We start from the raw sequence: 23,473 nt of genomic DNA on the forward strand, positions 1-23,473 counted from the left end.
AAGTAGGGAGTAGGGGAGGTCAATACAAGCAAGTATTTTCAGTCAGACTCCTTTTTCAGCTAACAGTTAACCATTTTAAGCTTTCAACAACAGCCTAACAAAATTGGAAAGGATTAGGAGATATTCTAGATGTGAGATACTCTACAATCTTCAAAATATAATTTCTGAAAGGAAGAGGTGAATATAATTGTTTTGTTTTTGTTAAAATAACTTTCTTCATAAAGATAAACTGTGTGATACCTTCAGCATGTCTCTAATAATAAGTAAAACTTCTGCCTTAAATGAATGGGGCCTGCTTTTATATATTCAATTCAGAATACCATTCCCTCCTGCCTTCTTTTACAAATCTGTTATACGCAACTCTGTTAAGTCTGAACTTGCCTTAGAAATTAATTAGTTTTTATGTTCATTTAAGTTGTATCAAATATTCCATGTACATCCTCCATTCCTTCTGGTTTTATGGAAGTACAACTCCACACATTCTATATGTTGATTATTAGATATTGATTATTACTCCAGTTACTGAATATCAGGGCTTTTCAACCTTGGTACTATTAACATTTGAGCTGGAAAATTCTTTGTTGGGGGTGTTGGGTGTGGGGGATGGAGTGGAGGCAGACTTTTGCATTGTAGGCTTTTGCAGCATCCCCAGTTTCTATCCACTAGATTCCAATAGCACTGCCCTAACTTTGATAAGGAAAAATGTCTCCAGATATGCCAAATGTTGAGAACCAACACTGTACATGCTTGAGAAAGGAAACTCGGGGCTCAAATTCATCTAGCTGTACCCAAGCTATGACTCTAGCTAGCTCAATTAAGGCCAAAATAAAATGAGGCAAAGATAATTAACTGTTTAAAGGTGTGGGGGTGGGGGTGGGGATGATAATTGATCCCCATTTTGTTTCAGGAGCCAGAAAGAGAAAAATCCACAACCAGGTGCTTGCTTGAGTTCTCAAAAATAAATTATATACACCAAATCCCAGAAACTCTTAAAAAATAAGGCTTTATGAAGTGTCAGACTGTGAACTGATTTTCCCTAGCTATAATCCCCACCAAATGGTTTTATGTGGCTTGTAACTCAAATGTTTAGTCTGAAGGAGTCAGGGAAGAACTGAATCCCTTCAGCATTGAGTTAACGCCTTTAAAGAGCTGAATCACCTTGTTGCTTGAGTCTTAGCGCTAACTGAACTGCTGCCAACAAAGAGGAAGGTAGGACCTTCAAGGGATGATTTTGAAGGGGATTTTAAGGGAATGTTGTACAGGGACATTTGTGTTTTTCAAACCTTATATAGTCCATCCACCATCCCCAAGGCATTGTTTTAATTTATCTCTGGGATAAATTAAAGGTTAGATTTTCCTAACCTAAAGTACTGTAGATAACTAAGTTTTAAATATTTTATCTGCAAGAGTTCAGTTAAGTCAAATACTCTTGAACCATCCTCAGCTATTTCTATGGTGGGAGGGAGAGTATGCTGGGTTGAAGTTATCAGGTACCCCAGAAAAGACCATGTTTCTTTCAATCTATTCCTGTGGGTATAGACCTATTGTGGGTGGGACATTTTTGTTCGATTATTTCAATTGAGATATGATCCACTCCATTGAAAGTGAGTCTTAATCCTTTATTGGAGTCCTTTATTAAGATAAAAGACAGAAGAAGCCCAGAGAGCTCAAAGAGAAACACCCAGAGACATTTGGAGACAGCTTAGAGAGAAAGCCCCTGGAGATGCTAAGAGAAGACACACAGAAGCACAGAGAGAAGTCCACTGGAACCAGGAGCTGAAAGTGATGAAATCTGGAAGGGAAGGACCAGAAGATGCTGACCATGTGCCTCGCCATCTGACAGAGGAATTCCGGATGCCAGCAGTCTTTCTTCAGAGAAGGCATCTTCCTCTTAATGCCTTAATTTGGACATTTTCACAGCATTAGAAGCATAAGTTTGTAAGGAAAAAAAAATCCCCATTGTAAAAAGCCAGTCCATTTCAGGTATACTGCATTTTGGCAGCTTTGGCAAACTGAAACAGAGAATTTTTATGTTCAATAAAGCAACAGGCTGAAGATTGAAAAACTGAAGAGTGGAGAGGAACCTTAGGGAGATATCTAGTCCAGTAAAGCAGTTCCCAAACTTCTGCTTGTGTAAGAATCACCTAGAGATGGAAAATGTTACAAATGCAGATTGTAGGGTCATACTACAAAATTCTGATTCTGTAGTAAGATGGGCCCAGAAATCTGAATTTTAACGAGCACTTTTGAGTCTGATACAGACGGTGAACAGATCACAGAAACACTGACCTAGTCCAACCGACATGATATTATACATATAATCTACCTTTTATTCATTAAAATTCTTTTGAATGCCTAAGATATGATAAATAACATCACATGTGAAAATACTGTATTACAAAAAAAAGTCATACCAGGAAGTTTCAGTCTGCAGATATTGCTTTTAGAACCAATGAGCTGTTCAGGGATCCAGAGGATCTGAATATACGACAGAGGCTTGTGCTGCTGCTGGTCTCAGGGAAGTTGCCCTTCATTTTGTAGGTAAAGGTCAGCCAAACACATGGGCACCAGGGGTAGAAGGAGGTTGTGTACTTTATGCTGTCACCCGTTGGGAACCTGCTTGTCAGTTCATGCTCACTTATGGATAACATTTCCTCTCCCTAAGATGTAGCAAATGCTTTGACATCTTCATCTATGATATACTCCACTGAACATTCATAAAGTTTTACTCATTTGGTAAAACATGTTGATTTTACTATATGTTTTATATGGTTGGTAAAACTATAAGAACATTTTCTTGCTCTTTGGTGCATAAGTTCCAATAAACGAATCTGTGTGTTCTTTCCAGGCTTCACTGGACAAATAACAGGAATTTATTCAGAGCTACAACTGCCTACTAGGAAGAAAATGTCTGTTGACACACACAAATGAAAGAAACAGTAGTTCCCAGAATTTTACATGATGCAGCTCAACACTGAGGTGCCATAATTTTCTATTTTGTCCAAAAGACATTTAAAAAATTATGATTACCAATTCTCACAACCATGTCATAAAAGTAAGGCATTTAACAACCATTAATATAAAGCAAATTACTGCATAATTTTAAAAAGTTAATTTTCAGAAAAAAGTTCACTTTCTTGTCCTTATTTTTCCCATTTTACTACAGACAAGTAATTTAAGAACAAAACAGCAACAATCCTCAGGTTAACATTTGTAGATCCAACATGGCATTATGCTATACTGAATAAATGACTTCATGAAAGGATCACATTGGCTGTTCCATGCTGCTTTTGTATAATTGCCCCTCACAACCAATTTGTTGGTTTGCTTTTTAATCAGGTGTGCCACAGTTGACTTAACCCATGATTCCTCAGAATTTGAGACAGTATTTTTCAGAAACCAAAGTTGATCTGAACTACAGGAAGGGCACAACTTTCATTTTTTTAAGAAACTAATCATATCAGTATTCCATTCTCCTTGTTCCCTTCTTAACTGCTGTATGTATAGCAGGAAAAACAGACATGGCCATTATTACCAACTGCTGGACATGAACTCTTTTCTTCTATGCATTCTTACTACAGTGCAAATGTGAGCCCTTTTTATTTTTATTTTGAAATAAATATTGGGTCTTTATCTTCTCAAAACACAGAGAAATTCAATGCTTCCAATTTATCATCATGTCTGCTTTAGTAAAACTAGCATAGATTTAATGAAAGATGTTTAGTATTAGTTGTTTCTCAAATGTCAAAATTCCCATTGTCCACTGAAAACTAAGTGTTATAAGAAAAGCTGTTTCCAGCTCATAAAGCCATGGTTATTATTTCATATTTTTATAGCTCTAAATGCACAGAGTGCTGACAATATTTGAAGTGGAGCCAAACAAATCAAATTCCTGGCCCACAAGAGGCAGTGCCCAAATGCAGAACCAATCCAATACCAAACCAACGACTCAAAGTAAACATAGTATAATAGCTCAGGGCCTTTGCAAAGGGGAGGCTGAAGGAGGGGAAGTGGTTTCAATATGAAAAAAAGAAGGATCTCCCTAAAGTATAATGAAATAATAGAAACCCTTTAAATGAGCCCTAGAGCCTCAAGATGACTTGTCCAAACCAGCATTTGCTTTAAGAAGTCTTTCACTTTCCATTTTCCCAGCAGAAAAAAACAAATCCATTATAGAACAATTAACTAGGTGTCAAGTATACATATATTTAACACATATTGATGTGAGAGTATTGATCCCTAGCCACAGAGGCACTTCATCATCATCAGCCTTTGAACTTAAAGCCTGGAAAATGTCTTTATTTAAAAGTGCAATTAATGCTCTTCTCCTTAAGCAAAAGGAAAAAACCCTCTAAATGGTAGAGGTTCTCTGAACATTGTTAATAAATCAATCCAAGAATAGAGCACTGTGTTCACAACATTATCAGTCAAAAGCCACACCCAAAATGGAAAAAATCTTCCAGAGCAGTGCCAGAGACCTTATCACAATTACTTCCTGACAGAAAGAGTGGATAAACAAGTGCAGGACAGAGCTAAAAAAAGACAAGTCCAGAGACCTTGTTACTTCTTGCTCCAGGTATCAAAATAGGAAGTAAACGGCTTAGAAATAGTGCTGACAATTGCCTAGAGGAAGTGCTGCTTCCTCTCCCTGCACTTACTAAGTTTGGTTATCTTTCATCCTCTTAGCACAGCCTTCTGTAAATTAGATGGAACCCCTATGAAAGACCATCTTTTCTCATCTGTATCTGACTAATATCATCCAGCTAATGCGTACCCCCTTCCCTTGCCAACAACATGTGATAAGGAAATGAAGGCACAAGCAAGCACCACCAATTTCCACATAAGGAATCCCCTAAAACATTATTCTTTAAAAAGCAGACATTGGGCTTATGAAAATATCTACCAGTTTGTGGAAGAAAATGGGCACTGAGGCTGAGTAGGTTTCCAGCACCACCCAAGCAGCATATCTCAGCATGACTGAACTACTTCATTGGGATCCTCAGAAGTAACCAATAAACAACTCTGGAGCTCATTAACTGTCCAGCCTAGTGTTGGCATCTACCAAAAAATAAATAAATAAATAAAAATAAAAACATGTAAGCCTATTTTATGAAGAGTCTGTATTTGTGTTACCACCTATCAGATGATTTTTAATATAGCATCATCACTGCCCTGGCACCTGATACTTACACAAAGCTTTTCATGCATGTATGCCCACAGAACATTAATACATCTGGCTGCCCAAGTCCTTCTGTGAGCCAAAGAAAGCTTGAGTGGCTGTATTCACTAAGTTACCTCTGCTTGGCTTTGCATGTCCTAATTCTAACTCAAGTAACTTATAAAGCCAGCTTTCGGTCATCTGAGTTTCATTTCACCTGAGATTTTTGCTATGAAATATGATTGCTTTAAATTAGAGGCATCTAATAATTCAGGGTTGTCTCAGAGAAACTAATTCCCTGGGATAGATACAACACCCATCTTGGCCCTACCTTAGCCTTCAGTTATTCACTTCTACAAAATTTTTGGCACTGGATTGTCTTTCAAAGGACTGAATACATTAAAACCACATTGCCCTAAAACCATGGAAACATTTGGATTTTAAAAGAACCTAATTATACTGTTGTGTGTGTGTGTGTATTTTTAGTATAAAGAGAACAAGTTGACTGTTGGATGCCAAGCATGTTTTCTATTTACTTTACGGCCCAATTCAGTAAACCATGGTTTCCAAAATTTACCAAAGGACCAAATTTTATGATGTAGAGGCTGAGACCATTATGATTTCTTTGGGTCTCTTTTAAAGCAGAGATGGAATGAGCACTGCATCGGTTTCCATAGAGCACTCATATGCTAATACAGTACCTGCAGGTGTTAACTTTAGGGTGTTGATCATATAAATATTATTTTTCTGTGGCTTTTCACATCTAACTAATTACATATAACATCACATTAAGGATCATTTTATTAAGAGCTTTATGTATGGAGAAAATGTCAGCCAAAGTGTATACAGAAAAATGGTTGATATTATGACATGGTTGGAGAAATAAAAACACATGCTAGATGAAATCTGAATTTCATATATGTTGCTCTATGAAAGAACAAGAGAATTCATTTGAACAGAATTGTTAATTTCCCACATTGAACTATTAAGAATTCATTCTTTCTTCTCCACAAACTGCATTAACAGAAAATGATAAAAGCCTTCCAGTGGACAAATTATATATCGCCTTGGAGGAAAACTGAATTGACTTGGAGTCAAGTAATAGTGCAAAAATAAAAAAAGAACAAGTGCTGAAGACTTGGCAAATTCTCCCTCAAATTCTTCAAACTACTGGAAGTGAGCAGTGACTTAGGGATACAGCAAGAGGAAGAAAGTGACAGCACACAGGCCAGTCCTAAACATATATATTATCAATACATAAACTGCATCACACAGTTCTGTTCTTCAACTATTTTCTATTCTCTTTCTTCATAAATAAGACAAAGCCCATTTCCATCAGTCTGTGTCCAACCAGGAATACAAAAACATGGAAATGTAATAGAAGGAATTATATTACACAGGAGACAGAAGGGCTGAAAAGCAGAGGACTATAAAGTAACATGAATTAACAAGAGCAAGAAGCTGCTACCCTCTTCCTTCCTCTCCCAAACTACAGGGAGAAGGAAGAAAGAGGGAATACCAGAGCTCAGGGCCAAGAATGGCCTGGCAGAGGTTAGAAATATTACAGGCCTCTCCAGTGGGAACAGCCACAGAGGAATCACAGCCAGTGCTAAAGAACTGCTAAAGGTGAAAAGAAAAGGGGAGACATGCTGTTCTAGTTTGCTAGCTGCTGGAATGCAACACACCAGAGACAGACTGACTTCTAATAAAAGGGGATTTATTTCGTTAGTTCTTCAGAGGAAAGGCAGCTAACTTTCATCTGAGGTTCTTTCTTATATGGGAAGGCACAGGACGATCTCTGCTGGCCTTCTCTCCAGGCCTCTGGGTTCCACCAACTTTTCCCAGAGTGAGTCCTTTCTGAATCTCCAAAGGCCTGGGCTGAGCTGAGGTGCGCTGAGCTGAGGTGAGCTGAGGTGCGCTGAGGTGCGCTGAGGTGCGCTGAGGTGCGCTGAGGTGTGCTGAGCTGCTTCTGCTGTGCTACGTTGTGCTCTCTCATTTAAGCACCAGCCAATTAAGTCAACCATCATTCATTGCAGTAGGCATGCCTCCTAGCTGACTGAAGATGTAATCAGCAACAGGTGAAGTTCATGTACCACTGGCTCATGTCCACAGCAACAGAACTAGGTGCCTTCACCTGGCCAAGTTGACAACTGAATCTAACTACCACACATTCTCTGACTCCTTCCTTTTTCCTGACTTCCAATCTCTGAGCAGTACCTCTCATTGAACAAACCTAGCTAGAAATCAGCTGACACTGAAGCCCCAAATCCACAGACTACATGGAGGTATCAGCCCACCTGTCAAAGAGAAGTGTAGAAGATAAACAAGAAATGGATCTGAGAGCAAATGGGCCAAGAACCAGAATATCTACTTTAATATGAATATTTTTCTCTTTCATTGTATTTCTAAAGTTCACTTCAACTTGATTTCAATACTAGGAGAAATACTCATTGGGTCTGAGGAAAGAGGAAAGGTCATACATAGAGTGATATATTCATGTTCAGAATCTGTAGGAGACATAGATTCCCCAAAGGGAATTGTTCTTCCAATAAAATTGTATTTATGAAATTCAGCCTTCGTTTAGCTGAATCATATCAATAGTTTTTCTGCATACAGTTCAATTAGGGCTGAACATTATATATGGAGCTTTGCCCTGGAATCCATTTACATTATGGAGCCACAGACAGAGAGATCCCCAGAGAAAGTAGCCTTAGTCAGTCCACTGGTCAGAGAGGCAAACAGAGCAATACCAGACAACTGAACCAGAGCCCAAATGACCTGAAATCTAGCCATTTCTATTTTTCCATTCCTTTCCTCATTACAATGAGAGGATTGCAATCCAGTGATTTCTAAAGTTTCCTTCTAACACCGTGAATTTTATGAATATTTATTGAAAATAACTTAAGAGGCAAGTAGAATGAAGTAACAAGATAACTTAAAATCAAAATGTTGTGCAACAAAAATAGATTCTTTTTATACCATTGCAGGAATTATAATTCAAAGTCCACAGTTCAAGCACTAATGACATTCACTGCTTAAGCCCATTTGTTTGGTGAAATTGCATTGCAAATTACAATGACTAGATTCACTCATTAATACATATTCCAACTATGTATTAATGGGCTCCTCACATCACCCTTCCACATTTTATCAACAAAGAAAATATGAAAGATGAATTTAGATGGTGGGTGATTTATGAAGTGATAGTACTTTGTCCTCAATGAACTAAAACATTCTAATCCATGAAAAAGCATAATTCTCCCAGAAGGATTCTGTGGGTATCAATATCAGCATCTCTTTCTGAAACCTAAATAGACAAGCTAAAGAAATAGGAAAAGTACTACTTCCTTTAATTTACTTCCATTCAGTCAAAATACAGAGAAATAGCTCACATTTTAAAATTTCCTTATCAGAGCTTCAGACATTCAGGCTATTGCTTCAAGTTTCTTCCACCTTGAGAAGAAATAATGTATCTCAGTCTCTAAACAAAGGATGTTGGCTCCTCTTCATATCAAGAGCGATTACTTTTTTCTCATTGGCCCAATTATCAACCCCACAAACATATCCATCAACCCTCAGTAAGTTTGTCAACATTAAGACCTACTGAAACAGAAAGTGGACAGTCAAGGCATATCTTAGTATCCATTTGTGTGTGTGTGTGTGTATAACTTAAAATTGTAATGGATTACTCCATGACAATGCAGCTGAACAGCATGATGTTTACGACTGGATTCCAGTGAATCCAATTGGGATTTCGGCATGCTCTCTGCCCTGGAAAACCAACTTAACTTCTTGTACTCAGGCCAAATTCCAAAAGACATCACAATCAGATCCCAGAAGAATACATTGCAGCTGAAGAGGATGTCCACTGCAGAATTATATGGGGGAAAGGCTGGCCAAAGCAATGTTCACATTCACACAATTTGTTAATTGTCCAAGGTGAACGAAGTCAATATAATTATGGCTAAGGTCACACTAGGATTAGGCTAGCCCCGAAAAAAATAGTTTATTTTGAGAAAGAAAATAAAATACTGGAAAGCCTCTCTCCATCAACATAACATGCTTCATTTCCTTTTGTGACACTAAAGTGAAAGTTCACTGAAACAAAGGTTTTAGTAGCTCTCAAAGAATAACTGGAAAAGTGACAAAGTGCAGGGCATTTTGACCAACTTCCCTTGACCTTTGTGTGAAAGAATTCACACAAATTCCCTTATATATATATATATATATATAAGGGAATATATATATATATATATATATATATTCCCTTCCCTTTATAACTTCCCTTGACCTTTGACCTTTGTGTGAAAGAATATCCATGAACATTCCATTATAAGCACTTGCAATTTGATTAAAGAACTAGGTGCTCTGTTGTCATGTTTACCAACAAAACTGAGGTTTAAAATAAAGGAGCCCAACAGGAGATACATGCAGTTGAATTGCTTTATTTAAAATTATTATTGTGGTGATAAAGGCATGGCTATGTGATTATACCAGGAAACACTGAGGTTTTACTTAGGTTGGGTTATATGATGTGTGAATAAAACTTTAAAAATAAACAGAGAGATACAAGACCTGGAGAAAATGTGGAGAATATTTATGTAATCATTGTTGTAGGAAAGCAGAGTGGTACAGCCCCTCTGGAGGGCAGTATCATGGCTCTACAGGAGGCTAGGGTGGGGTTGCCACATGATCCTGCAACCCCATTGTTAGGTATGTATTTGGAGGAACTGAGGCTGGGGACACGAATGGACATTTGCACACTGGTGTTTATGGTGGTAGTATATGTGATTTGAATGGATGAAGGTGGTCAGGTACATGGATTGAGGAATACAAGTGGAAACTATGGTGTATACATACAATGGACAGCCAAGCAGCTACAAGAAGGAATGAAGTTGAGAAACATGCAACAAGGTGAATGAATTTTAAGGACAGTATGTTGAATGAAATTTCAGAAACAAAAAACCAAATATATCATGCCTCACTTATATGGACTAAGTATAATATACAAACTCGGAAAATTGAAGGTGCAAGCATGGGTTATTAGGTTTGGACTTATTGGAAAGGTGCCTAGATTGTAAGCTCTTATAGCAGTCACATCTATTCCTGAGTTGTAACTGTTATTTCTAAATTATGAGATGCTAAGCTCTTAGTGGCATAACCTGGTCATTCCTTGGAACCTCTGGTATTTGTGAGATATCTGAGACTCAGACTTAGAGCTCTGAAGCTATGAAAATCAGCAATACCCCATACAGTAACTGTTTAAAAAGTTGAAAAAAGTGTTAAGACTTCCACTAAAGATATGAATGAAGCTGATCTGGATAGGACTAATGTAAATAAGAATATAGGGTAAAGGTAGATATATTCTATAGTTTAAATTTCAACTTCTGTGTGAGACCCAAAAAAAAAATTTTTTTTTCCTGTAGCTCATAATCTAATTTAACTTTTTGTATGGGCAGTTTATTTGAACACCATAATTACATGGAATCTTGAATAGGGAGTGAGATCTTATTCATTTGCACAAGTTAGTGTGATACCCCAATATATCCTAGAGTAATTTGGGCAGAGAATAAAAAAGTATTTGCAAAGTCTCCTTAGGGGACTGGGGAGAAAAGAGGAAATATTATACTTCCCTACCTGGGGAATTCTTGATATTTTCGCAAGCAATGGGGACAACCAATTCTATACACTGAGCCTTGATCTTAGAGCTTGCCCCTATGAAACTTACTCCTACAAAGGACAAGTTAAGCCTACTTATAATTATGCCTACGAGTCACCCCCAGAGAACCTCTTTTGTTGCTCAGATGTGGCCTCTAAGACCAATCAGCAGGGGAACTTACTGCCCCCCCTCTCTACATGAGACATGTCTCCCAGGGGTGTAAATCTCCCTGCAACATGGAATATAGCTCTTGTGAATGTGTTGGGGCCCGCCATCATGGGATTGAGAAAGGGGGAAGAGAGAAATGAGACAAAATAAAGTTTCAGTGGCTGAGAGATTTCAAAGACAGTGGACAGGTTATCCTGGATATCCCTTATATAGATTATATATATATATCCAGTTTTAGTTTACGGTGCATTGGAATGGAGAGGGAAATACCTGAAATTGTTCAACCGTATTCCAGTAGCCTTTATACTTGAAGATTATTGTATAATTATATAGCTTTTACAATGCAACCTTGTGATTGTGAAAACCTTGTGGCTGATGTTCCCTTTATCTAGGGTATGGACAGATGAACAACAACAACAAAAAAAGGACAAAAAAATAAATAAAAAAGGGAGATATGGGGTAAAATAAATTGTGTAGATTGAAATAATAGTGGTCAATGAGAGGGATGGGTAAGAAGTATGGGATATATGGGTTTTTTCTTTTTTCTTTTCATTTCTTGTTCTAAAAATGATCATTGAGATAAATTCACAAGTATGTGATGACATTGTGAGCCACTGATTATATACTTTGAATGGACTGTATGATGTGCGAAGAGATCTCAATAAAAATATTTTTAAAAATTAAAACTAAAATTGGATATAATTTTGAAATTGTGAAGAATAAGAAACATTTTTAGGGTGGTATGATGATGGCTCAGTGGCAAAATTCTTGCCTGACATGCCAGAGACCTGGATTCAATTCCCAGTGCCTGCCCATGTAAAAAAAAAAAAAAAAGAAAGAAAGAAAAGAAACATTCTCAAAGAGAGGGCAAGAACTCAGTTTTATAATGTGTTTTCTCTGCATTGGCTTTGTGCACATATGTGTGGTTTTCATTTTGTGTTTTTTTTCCCCTCATCTGTTACCTTATTAATTTCAATTTCAGCTCAACTAATAAAAACATTCATAGAGTGCCTGTTAGGTGCCATCTTCTCTCTCAGTAATACCATCTCCACCTTGTAAGAGAGCAGACAATTAAGCTAATAGAAATTATTGACCAAACTTTATAAGAGTAACAATTTCTCTACCCATGTTTTTTTCTTTATTAGAGAAGTTGTGGGTTTACAGAACAATCAGGCATAAAATATAGGCTTCCTATATACCATCCCAACACAAACACCTAGCATTGATGTGGAATATTTGTTGCAATGGATGATAGCAAATTTAAAAATTATGATATTAATTCAACTCCGTGATTTAACTTAGGTTCACTGTGTAGTGTACTTCCAATGATTTTTAAATTTTTTTTATCCTTCTACCATATATACAATCTAAACATTTCCCCTTTTAATCATATTTAGAAATATATTTTAGTGCTATTAATTGTATTCACAAAATTGTGCTAACATTACCACCATACATCACCAAAACATTTCCATGATTCCAAATAGGAACCCCGTACATTTTAGGCCTTAACTTCCCATTTACTTTCACCCCAACCCCTGGCAACCTATGTTCTAGACTTTGGCTTGATGAGTTTGCTCATTCTGATCATTCCAAATCAGTGAGGATAAAATATAATATTTATCCTTCTGTGTCTTTTTATTTCACTCAGCATGATATCTTTAACATTGATCCATGTTGTCACATGCATCAGTACTTCATTCCTTTTGATGGCTGAATAATATGACATTGTATGTATATATTGCATTCGTTTATCCATTTATTGGTTGATAAAGATTTGGGTTGCTTCCATCTTTTGGCAATTGTGAAAAACTCCCCCATGAACGTCAGTGTGCAAATATCTGTTTGAGTCCCTGCTTTTAATTTTTGAGGATGTATACCTAGAAATGGGATTGCCAAGTGATATGATAATTCTGTACATAACTTTCTGAAGAGCCACCAAACTGTATTCCATAATAGCTGCACCATTATACATTGTAACTAGTAATGAATGAGTGTTCCTATTTCTCTGCATCCTCTTCAAGACTTATTATTTTCCTTTTTTTTAATAGCAGCAACACTTCTTTTCTACTTTTTTAAATTAGCAGTCATTCTAATGGGGGTGAAATGGTTTTGATTTGCAGTTCCCTAATGGCTAATGATATTGAACATTTTTTCATGTGCTTTCTTGCCATTTGTGTAAGTTCTTTGGAGAGAAATCTATCCAAGTTTTTGCACAATTTTTTAAAAATACTTTTATTGACAAAGTTTCACACATATATATTCCATACATTCTGTACAATCACATAGTTGTGTATTCTTCACCATGATCATTTTTTAGAACATTTGGATCACTCTAGAAAAATAAATAAAAAGGAAAAAGAAAAAATACAATACATACCCTTTGCCCCTCCCTCTCATTAACTACTAGTATTTCTGTCTACCCACTTTATTTTACCCCTTATCTTCTCTATTATTTATTTATTTATTTATTTATCCATATTCTTTTACTCATCTGTCCATACCCTGGATAAAAGTTGCATCAGACACAAGGTTTTCACAATCACATAGTCACATTGTAAAAATTACATCTTTATATAGTCCTCTTCAAGTATCAAGGCTACTGGTACACAGCTCAACTGTTTCAGGTAATTTCCTCCAGCCACTCCAATACATCATAAACTAAAAATGGATATCTATATAATGCATAAGAATAAGCTCTAAGATAACCTCTTGACTCTATTTGAAATCTCTCAGCCACTGAAATTTTATTTGGTCTCATTTCTCTTTTCCCCCTTTTGGTCAAGAAGTCTTTTTCTCAATCCCTTGATGCCAGGTCCTGGCTCATCCCAGAAACTCTATCCCAGGTTGCCAGGGAGATTTATATCCCTGGGAGTCATGTACCATGTATTGGGGAATGCAGTGAGCTCACCTGCTGAGTTGGCTTATAGAGAGAGGCCACATCTGAGGAACAAAAGAGGTTCTCTGGGGGTGATTCTTATGCATAATTTTAAGTAGGCTTAGCTTATCCTTTGCAGGAGCAAGTTTCACAGGGGTGAACTACAAAATTGAAGGCTCAGCCTAACAATTTCATTGTTTACACTGTTTGTGAGAATATCACCAATTCTCCAAATGGGGAAGTTCAATATTTCCTCCTTTCTCCCCAGTATCCCAAGGGGAGTTTGCAAATACTTCTTTATTCACTGCCCAAATTACTCTGGGGTATATCAGCACATCACACTAAATTGGACAAACCAATAAAATCTCATGCTCTATTCAAAATTCCATGCATTTATGGTGTTCAACTAAATTGATGATAGAAGTTAAATTAGGAAATGCACAGCCCATAATATAAATTTTGTACCAAAGAAATATCTCTCCCATTGGTCACACATAGAAGTTGAAGTTTTAAAATAAGGACAATATTGGGGAGCTCTGGGAAGATGGCAGAATAGGATGAAGTTCAGCCCTGCTCCAAGGAAAAGTTAGAGGAAGGATGGGAAGGTGACTGAGACAGCAATTCCAGAGCATAACTGACCTGGGAGAGTCTTTTGCACCACATAGCTTGGCCCTGGTTACAAAAGCTCAGAAACTGAGAAGTAGAGATCCAGAGCCTAATGTGGAAGCCCAGAGCCCTCAGGAGTGCACGGATGAGGAAACAGGGAGACAGGGACACAAGGAAACGGGAACTAGGAAGTAAGCCAAGCTGCATTCCTTGAATGTGCTACCCTTCCCAGCACAGCCTCACAACCCATGACTCACCCCACATCCCAGGCACCTGAACCCCATCATCTGCCCCCACTCCTCACACTCTAAGAGCCCCCACCCTGCCAACTCCTTGTGTGTGTACCTGCCCCACACCCACCTCAAGTGCAGTCCAACCCACCTCTCCTGAGTCCCTCCCAAGCACTACTTCTCCATCCCTTTTCCTTGCAGGCTGTTGCTAGCACATAAAGGCTGTGGGCACTTATCTCATACCCAAGGTATACCGATCTCCAGTCCATACAGTTACATAGCCCCATCCCCTTTCTCCTTCTCCCCCAGCTCTCTGCACAGGTACAGCAGTTTACGGCTCCCCTAGATCCGCACAAGCACACCTTCCTCAGTCACACCCTCCACCTCTGGGAAAGCACTGACCTGAGCAGCTGGGTCACATCCGCTCCCAGCCCATGCAGGCATAATGCCGACCTGCTGCCATAGCTCTGTGCATGTTACCAGGGCCACACCACCCAGACCTGTGCACCCACACAGCCACATTCTCCCTGGCTGCTGGGCACACACATTCACAGGCACCAGCATAGCATCCCCAACCTGCACTGATACTTGCGCTGCAACGTATCACTGCACTGTTGTGTGCCACCCCGTGTCCTGCATCCTGCTGTACATCCATCCCACAACCACAAGGCTTTAGACTACTAATGGAAATCAACCTCCAAAGTAAATCAATCAAGATATTTACATGTGGCAAAAACAGCAGAAGATCACTAAGCATATCACAATGCAGACAGATATAGCCCAGACTAATGACCAAATTAAAACATCAGAGGAAACACATATGTTGGAACAACAAATCAAAGATGTTCATATAACTCTACTAAATAAAATAGGTGGGCTGGCTAATGACATTAAGGAGATCAAGAAGACACTAGAAGAGCATAAAGAGGAAATTGAAAGAGTAAATAGAAAATTAGCAGATATTACAGAAATTAAAAATTCTGTAGACCAAATAAAAAAATACTAGAGACACACAACAGCAGATTTGAAGTCACAGAAGAAAAAATAAGTGAACTAGAGGACAGTATAACTGATTTTGAACACTCAAAACAGCAAACGGCAAAAAAAAAGATAGAAAAATCTGAATTGGATATCAGGGAAATGATAGGCAAAACAAAGCACACAAATAAAAGAATCACTGGTGTCCCAGAAGGAGAAGAGAGGAATAAAGGGCTAGGAAGAGTAGTTGAGGATATAATGGCAGAACCCTTATAAAGGATTCCATGAACTCCAAATAGAGTAAATCCAAATAGGCCTTCCCCAAGACACACACTAATCAGTCAGTCAAATGTTGAAGAGAAGCAGAAAAAGACCTAACTTGCATGATTTGTACTTCTTCCCATATACCTTCCATTTTCAATATCCTGCAATGGTAAATCCATTTGTTTACCCCCATTAAAAACATTTTTTTTTATTTCTACATTTAATTACCATCATTGTCCATTGAAGGCATTTCTAAATTATACTGTATCAGACTTTATCCTCTATCTTTCCTTCTAGTTTCATATATGCCTCCTGCCCTTCTCCCTCAATCATATTCACACTCATCTTTAGTCAGTAAATTTATATTATTGCGCTACAATCAGGTAATATTGTGCTATCCATTTCTGATTTTTTTTACAATTACTCCTGTTGCACAATCTCTATCCCTTCAGCACCAACTGCCTAATCTCTGCCCAATTACTATCTTCTGATAACCTGGGTTCTTAATTTCAATTTTCAAAGTTTACTCACTACTGTTAGCTCATATTAGTAAGACCGTACTGTAATTGTCCTTTTGTTTCTGGCTAATTTCACTCAACATAATTTCCTCAAGTTCCATCTACATTGTTACTTGCCTCATAACTTTATTCTGTCTTGAAGCTGCATAATATTCCATCATATGTATATACCACAGCTTGTCTAACTACTCATCCTTTGATGGACAGTTGGGCTGTTTCCAATCTCTTGCAAATAAATAATGATGCTATAAACACTTGTACACAAATGTCCATTTGTGTCCTTGTCCTGAGGTCCTCTGAATATGTACCTACAAATGGGATTGCTGGATCATATGGCAATTATATATTTAGCTTCCTGAGGAACCATCAAACTGCCTTCCAGAGTGGTTGTACCATTTTGCACTCCACCAACAGTGGATAAGTGTGTCTTCCTCTACATCCTCTCTAGTACTTGTTGCTTTTCTCTTACTGTTTTCAAAATTCTCTCTTTGTCTTTGACATCTGACCACTCATTCATTGTTTTCCTAATACACTTCAGATCTTTCTCTGTGCTTTCCTTCATCTCTTTTAGCATTTTTAAAGTCTTTTTAAAAAAGCTTTTGTCAGAATGTCTACATTCTCATCTTCTCCATTGGTGTTTTCTGAATGTTTATTCTCTTCCTTTGGATGGGCCATCATTTCCTGTTTGTCTGTCTTTTGTTTCTTGCACACTGTACACTTAGATTTAAAAATGTTAACTCTGAAGGATGCATAACTGGTTCAGTGGTAGAATGCTCACCTTCCATGCAGGAGACCCAGGTTCGATTTCCAGACTATTCACCACCACCCTCCCCCAAACAATGTTAACTCTGTAGTTAATTCCCTGAGATGTTTTTCTTGATTTTTTTAACCAGGTGGTGTTAAGACAAAGTTTCTTGAACTTCAGCCCTCCTCTCAGAAGGCAAAAGCAATGTGCAGCATTTTCTCTGTCTTTCTGGGCATCTGTCTTGTCCTGGGATTTTGCTTGTTGTTTGTTTTGAAGTTCCTCTGTTTACAGGATTTTGTTTGTCCCCTCTGTTTCCTAAGAGACAGACCTCCCTCTCCCAGGTGTTTGAAACCAGCAGGACATTGTCCCAGACTGCCTACCTCTATAGTTTCTTATACTCCTTTTCTCTCAAGCTGCTTTTACCTTGAGGGAAAATTCTGGGAGGAAGGGCAAGCTGGAAAAGACTTTTCCAAGTCAGTCTTTCCCAACCAAACCAGTGCCAGAGACCCAGGAAAAAGAGACCAATTGGCTCCAAAGTGCCCCAGGGAGGGAATCAAGAAGGATTCCAAGGCTTTTCTGACAGCTCCCCACAGCTGAGCTTTCCTGTCCTGCCCAGCAAAGGCAGCCCCCAACTGATTATCCTCCATATCCCCCAAAAAACTGCAGTGTCTTCAAGTTTCCACCATCACCACTCCTCCAGGACAGGTAGAAACAATGGCTTCCACCACCAATGGCTTCTAGTGCCTTTGTCGGGGTGGCTTGAAACAATGACTGCAGTCACCTATATCTGGGGAGGTTGAAACAATGGCTCCCTTCAGAGCTAGGGCCCCAGTGATCTGAATTTGCTAACCAAAAGCCATGATCTGTGATCAGCGATACGCACTCCTGGCTTGGGGAAGAGGATTTTTATGTCCCTTGCTGTCATCAAGGACTTAGTCAGGGGCTGGACTCCTTAGTACCTTGCTGCAAGAGTGGGGGATGGGCACTGGTAGCCATCCCACAGGGAGAAAAGTTTTCTGTTCTTTACCATAATTTATAAGCCTCTTCTTCCCATTCTTCCCTGGATGCTGTACAAAATTCTTCTGCTGCTTCGAGTTTCAAATAGTTGTTTCAGACAGTTCCTGCCTGTTTAATGGCTGTTTTAGAGGAAGAATCGAGTCTAGGAACTCCCTACTCTGTCACCTTCCCACAGTCAAGAGAAACAATTGTTTTTTGCATGTGCAGGCACTGGGAATCAAACCCAGGTCTCCGGCATGGCAGAAAGGAACTCTGCCACTGAGCCACCATCACACCACCAAGAGTAACAATTTTTAAATACAAGAAAGAGGCAAGTCTATATTCTCTATACCTATTCATTCTTTTAGCACCTTTCATAATAAATAGTATTTCAATTGCCTAGAGTGAAAGGAAAATCTAATACTATTTTAGTAGCCTGGAAAATAATTCGACTTTCAACTTAGCGTAGGCATTATAATATTATGATTCAAATTTCAGTTTTTTCCTTGTATAATTAAAACAATGCTGTTATATTTCACAAACAATATGCTATTGTTTAATTTATATAATTATATTTTAATCCCTTAATAAGGTCTTTCACTTTTAAGGGGAAAATGGTATCATTCTACCTGCAAAACATAATGCTTGGGGTATAAAAGATAGTAAAACATGTAGATTCTCCACTTTAGGATATTGCAATCATGACAATAAGAAATTTGACCTATTTAACCTTAAAATTAAACTCTACATAATCATGCTTTGATGAAACAGAAGGAATTTCTGTTTACACTGTTCCATATTATTAGAATCAACTATTTTTAATTATTTTATTGATATATATTATATATTCACATTTCATGTAATCATTCAGTGTACAACCAATGGTTCACAATATCATACGTCTGTGCATTTGTCATCACAATTGACTTTTTTTTTTAGAAACAACTATTTTCAATATAAATCCAAGAAGTGCCAATCAACAGCAATTGTTAGCCCAGAGACAAAAAACTAAGTAAACATCTTTTGTATTGGTAAATAGCCTAAATAGGAAACCAAATCAAAGGAATTTTAATAGACCAGATATTTAACCTTTTAATATTTTTGTGGGTATGAAAACTCTTTAATTATAACCAGAAAATGGTTCAATGAAAATATTCAATATATGGCTTATTTTATCCAACAACATCGTAAACTCTTTTAACATAGTGACATGTTTTTAAATGTTTCTCCTATTTCCTCACCAGCCAGCACAGATCTGGACAAAAAGTAACTGCATACTAATAAGGGGCAAGAAAACTGTAGTTGGTTCTTTAGCATTTGAAAAAGAGAGTGATAAACTAATTTTAATCAGAATATATAGTTATATGCCCAACAACCACATTATTTTTTTAGGGAAAAATACATTTTCTACAGTATATATGAATCATTTTATATAATTCCTCCCAGAAACACCTGACTTTGAGAACTATAACTCTAAGAAATAGCTACAATTTGTTAACAATAAGTTCTGTCTCTATAACCCTAACAAACATGACTGGAACTGCAAATATAAATGATCTAGTTATTGCAAATTATTATCAGCATTAGCCATAAAAAAATTTAATAGCAACACCCCCTTAGATTTGTACAATATTTTTATTTTTTCAAAGACTACAGGTTTAATTTAATCTTATTTTCCATACTACCCTATAAAATAGGGATGATAGTATCATTCCCATTTTATCATCCCTACTTTATTAGTGCACAAAGAGATTAAATAAAATCTCAAAGTCCAAGGTTATATTTTTTTAAAAAACTGGATTCCAGTCCTAGATTTACTTAATTTCCCAGTCAAGACCAAGACTTATTTTAATGGCACAGTAACAACAAAATAGATTTTTCCATCTCCCAGGATTATAATTGTGATGTGCTCAGTTAATTTTACATTTGATATAAATCTGGTTCAAGTATAGGATTAGATTGCTTTACCTATACCTAACTATTGAATAAAGAAGCAAACATTTACTGTGGGCCTAATAAAATTTTGCCTCATTTTATAGTAATACCAAAGAGAGATAATTGGATTACTACAGGGTGAAGATGATATTTCCTGCAAACTCATCCAAACTTTGAATGTTAAGTATTTTTTACAACACCATGTCAAGGGTCATGAATTTCTGGCTGATGAGAAGTTGTGGCTTGAGATCTCAAAGTCATTCTTTATTCCTAATTCCCAGAAATAAATATTTTTAAATTCCGCATTGATTTCTAAGCATACAACACAGAAAATAGGTCACAACTTGTGGTAGTTAGGTTCAGGTGTCAACTTGGCTAAGCAAAGGTACCTAGTTCTAGTGCTGTGGACATGAGCCAATGGCATGTGAACCTCATTTGTTGCTGGTTACATCTGCAATTGGCTAAGAGGCATGCCTGCTGCAATGAATGATGTTTGATTTAACTGACTGATGCTTAAATGAGAGAGCTCAATGTAGTACAGCCCAAGCAGCTTAGCATACCTCATCTTGGCACTTGCAGCTCAGCCCTGACCTTTGGAGATGAAGAAAGGAATCACTCCAGGGAAAGTTGTTGGAACCCAGAGGCCTGGAGAGAAGGCCAGCAGAGATTGCCTTGTGCCTTCCCACGTAAGAAAGAACCTCAGTTGAAAGTTAGCTGCCTTTCCTCTGAAGAACTATATGTTAACTAAATAAATTCACTTTTATTGAAAGCCAATCCATCTCTAATGTCTTGCATTCCAGCAACTAGCAAACTAGAACACAACTGTTAATACTTGACTTTAGATATCTCCTGATGAAAAAAAAAATTAAGAAGTTATTCTGAGAACTTTCACCTTCACTTCTTCTCTGGAATTTTATTGGATTTTATGTAGTGGTGGGATTTGTTTTTTAAGCAACTTTAAATCTCCTTCCTTATAGGTATTTCCTCTCTTCTCCACAACTTCCCAGATTTGATAAAGGGCCAATTTTAGGGAAAAGTGGTTTGATCGATATTAATCCTTATTTCCTACAACAACATTTTTTAAAAAATTATTTCTCTTAATGTTCAGAACTACCTAAACATAATGTAACCCACAGAAAAGCACTTAAATATACCCAGTGAAACTATTTCAGAATTAAGATATGAATTCCTTAAATTTAACTTATACTCTTCTCCTTAATTAACCTGATTTTCTTCCCTTCAGTATTATTTCTTTATTGATTCAACTAAACAACTCCTTTGACTCTTCTCGAACTTTAACTTTATAGAATCCTTTGAGGTGATTTTAGAAAAGTAGGAAAAATGGGACATGAATTGCAGAAATATAATTTTTAGCATAAAGATGAGGTTATTTAAAGGTTATAAACAATGAAGAAAAAACTCCTTTCTAAGGCTTCATTATCAACTCTTTAAGTGTGAACTGATTTTTTTGATCTCCAGAAAATCATTAAATTCATTTACAAAAATCTTGTTAATTAACATAGTTGAATGGATTACATTAATGCATTAGGCTGGAATACTTTAGGGAGGGATAAATTAAATGGCCTCTTTATTTCTTCTTTAACAATAACAAAATTCAAATTTAAAAATTCACAAATATCTGGTTATAAATGTTAATAAGATCTTTTGCTTTTAAGAGGAAAATTGTATCATTTTAAGTGCAAAACATAATGCTTGGGGTATAAAAGATAATAAAACATGTAGATTTTCCACTTTCGGATATTGCAATCATGACAATAAGAAATTTGACCTATTTAACCTTAAAATTAAACTCAATATAATCATGTTTTGATGAAATAGAAGGGATTTCAACAGTTTACACTATTTCATAGTATTAGAATCAACTAATTATTTTATTGATATATATTATATATTCACATTCTATGTAATCATCCAAAGTGTACAATCAATGGTTCACAATATCATCATACAGCTGTGCATTTATCATCACAGTTGGCTTTTTTTTAGAAACAACTATTTTAAATATAAATCCAAGAAATATATTATATATATATTATTTGATCTCTTTATTTTTGAGCAAAGTAAAACATGACACACTAATCACCAGATTTTTTTTTACGCAATGTAATTATTAACAGAGTAAACTAATGTTAGAAACTCTGTTATCATGGCCTTTTGACAAGATATAACTTGATTATCTAAATTTTAAATCATTCAGGAGACAAATGACCAAAATTAGACAGATGAGAGTAATCCATGAATTATATTGGATTGAGAAGCATATGAATGAGGAGTACATTTTGCAATGTCCAATATTTTTACTTATTCATTCATATTATTATTATAATAAAGCATTAAATATTTGCCTGGGAAAGCTTCCGGTGCTGGAGTTACAAGAGTAAATAAAGCAAAGTCTATGATGGGGTTTGCAAATCTAGGTTTAAAGAAATTTGTTCTGGAAGACCTAGCCAGTTGCATAAGAATGCAACTCTTACCAATAATGTTCTCTTTAAAGCAAACCATTCTAAATGGCATCATAGCCTCTCAGGATTAAGAGTTTAAAGGTCATGCTAATATTAGTCCAATATTAGCTCAGGATTTAAGAACTTCAGGTTGAAAATCATAGATGTAGTAGTTTATTTTTCTTATCAGTATTTTTAAAAATGAATCTTGATGAGACAATTCAAAATAATCTTTAGGTTTGATAATCTTGAGAAGCTAAAAAGAGCACCACATTACTAGCAAAGGAGATTAAAACCTCGCACAATAAAATAAATATTTGGAGAAGATGTTCGACAGGAAATGCGGAAACATAATTAAGGCAAGTATTGAAATATGTCTTCAATTAATTCCATTTTATTATTGTCTAGTGAGAAGTTAAAATTGTAAAGCCCTCTTCCCCAAGAAGCTAAATGTACCTTGGCATAATCGTATTTAAAACTGGTGCTCTGGAGACAGGTGCCCATGATTTTCTTCAATAAGAAAAAAAGAAAGTGGACAAAATGATATTTAAATAAACAGAATTAAAATCAAAGATCCATTACTATGTATGCATTTTGTAAACTGAAGAATAACATACACAGATCTGAAAGGCAAAACTTGGAGATATTGCAGGTTTGGTTTCAGACCACCATAATAAAGTGAATATCACAATAAAGTAAGTCACACAAATATTTTGGTTTTCCAGAGACTATAAAAGTTATATTTGTACAATAGCATTATGTCTTAAAAAACAATGAACATAACTGTGCTGATTTGAAGTTGTTATGTACCCCACATATAATTTTAGTTCTCTTGCTCTTTCCAGTCTGCAGACTAAATTCCCTTAATCAATCCCT

At 36.7% G+C, this 23,473-nt stretch overlaps 1 long non-coding RNA gene across 2 annotated transcripts in view; it reads right to left on the reverse strand.

Annotated features, from left to right (window-relative positions):
* The window catches only part of LOC143647204 (uncharacterized), a 410,235-nt gene that overhangs the window by 199,789 nt on the left and 186,973 nt on the right, over positions 1-23,473 (reverse strand). The window lies entirely within an intron of this gene.

Source organism: Tamandua tetradactyla, chromosome 9, assembly GCF_023851605.1.
Source record: "Tamandua tetradactyla isolate mTamTet1 chromosome 9, mTamTet1.pri, whole genome shotgun sequence".
Taxonomy (NCBI): Eukaryota; Metazoa; Chordata; class Mammalia; order Pilosa; family Myrmecophagidae; genus Tamandua; species Tamandua tetradactyla.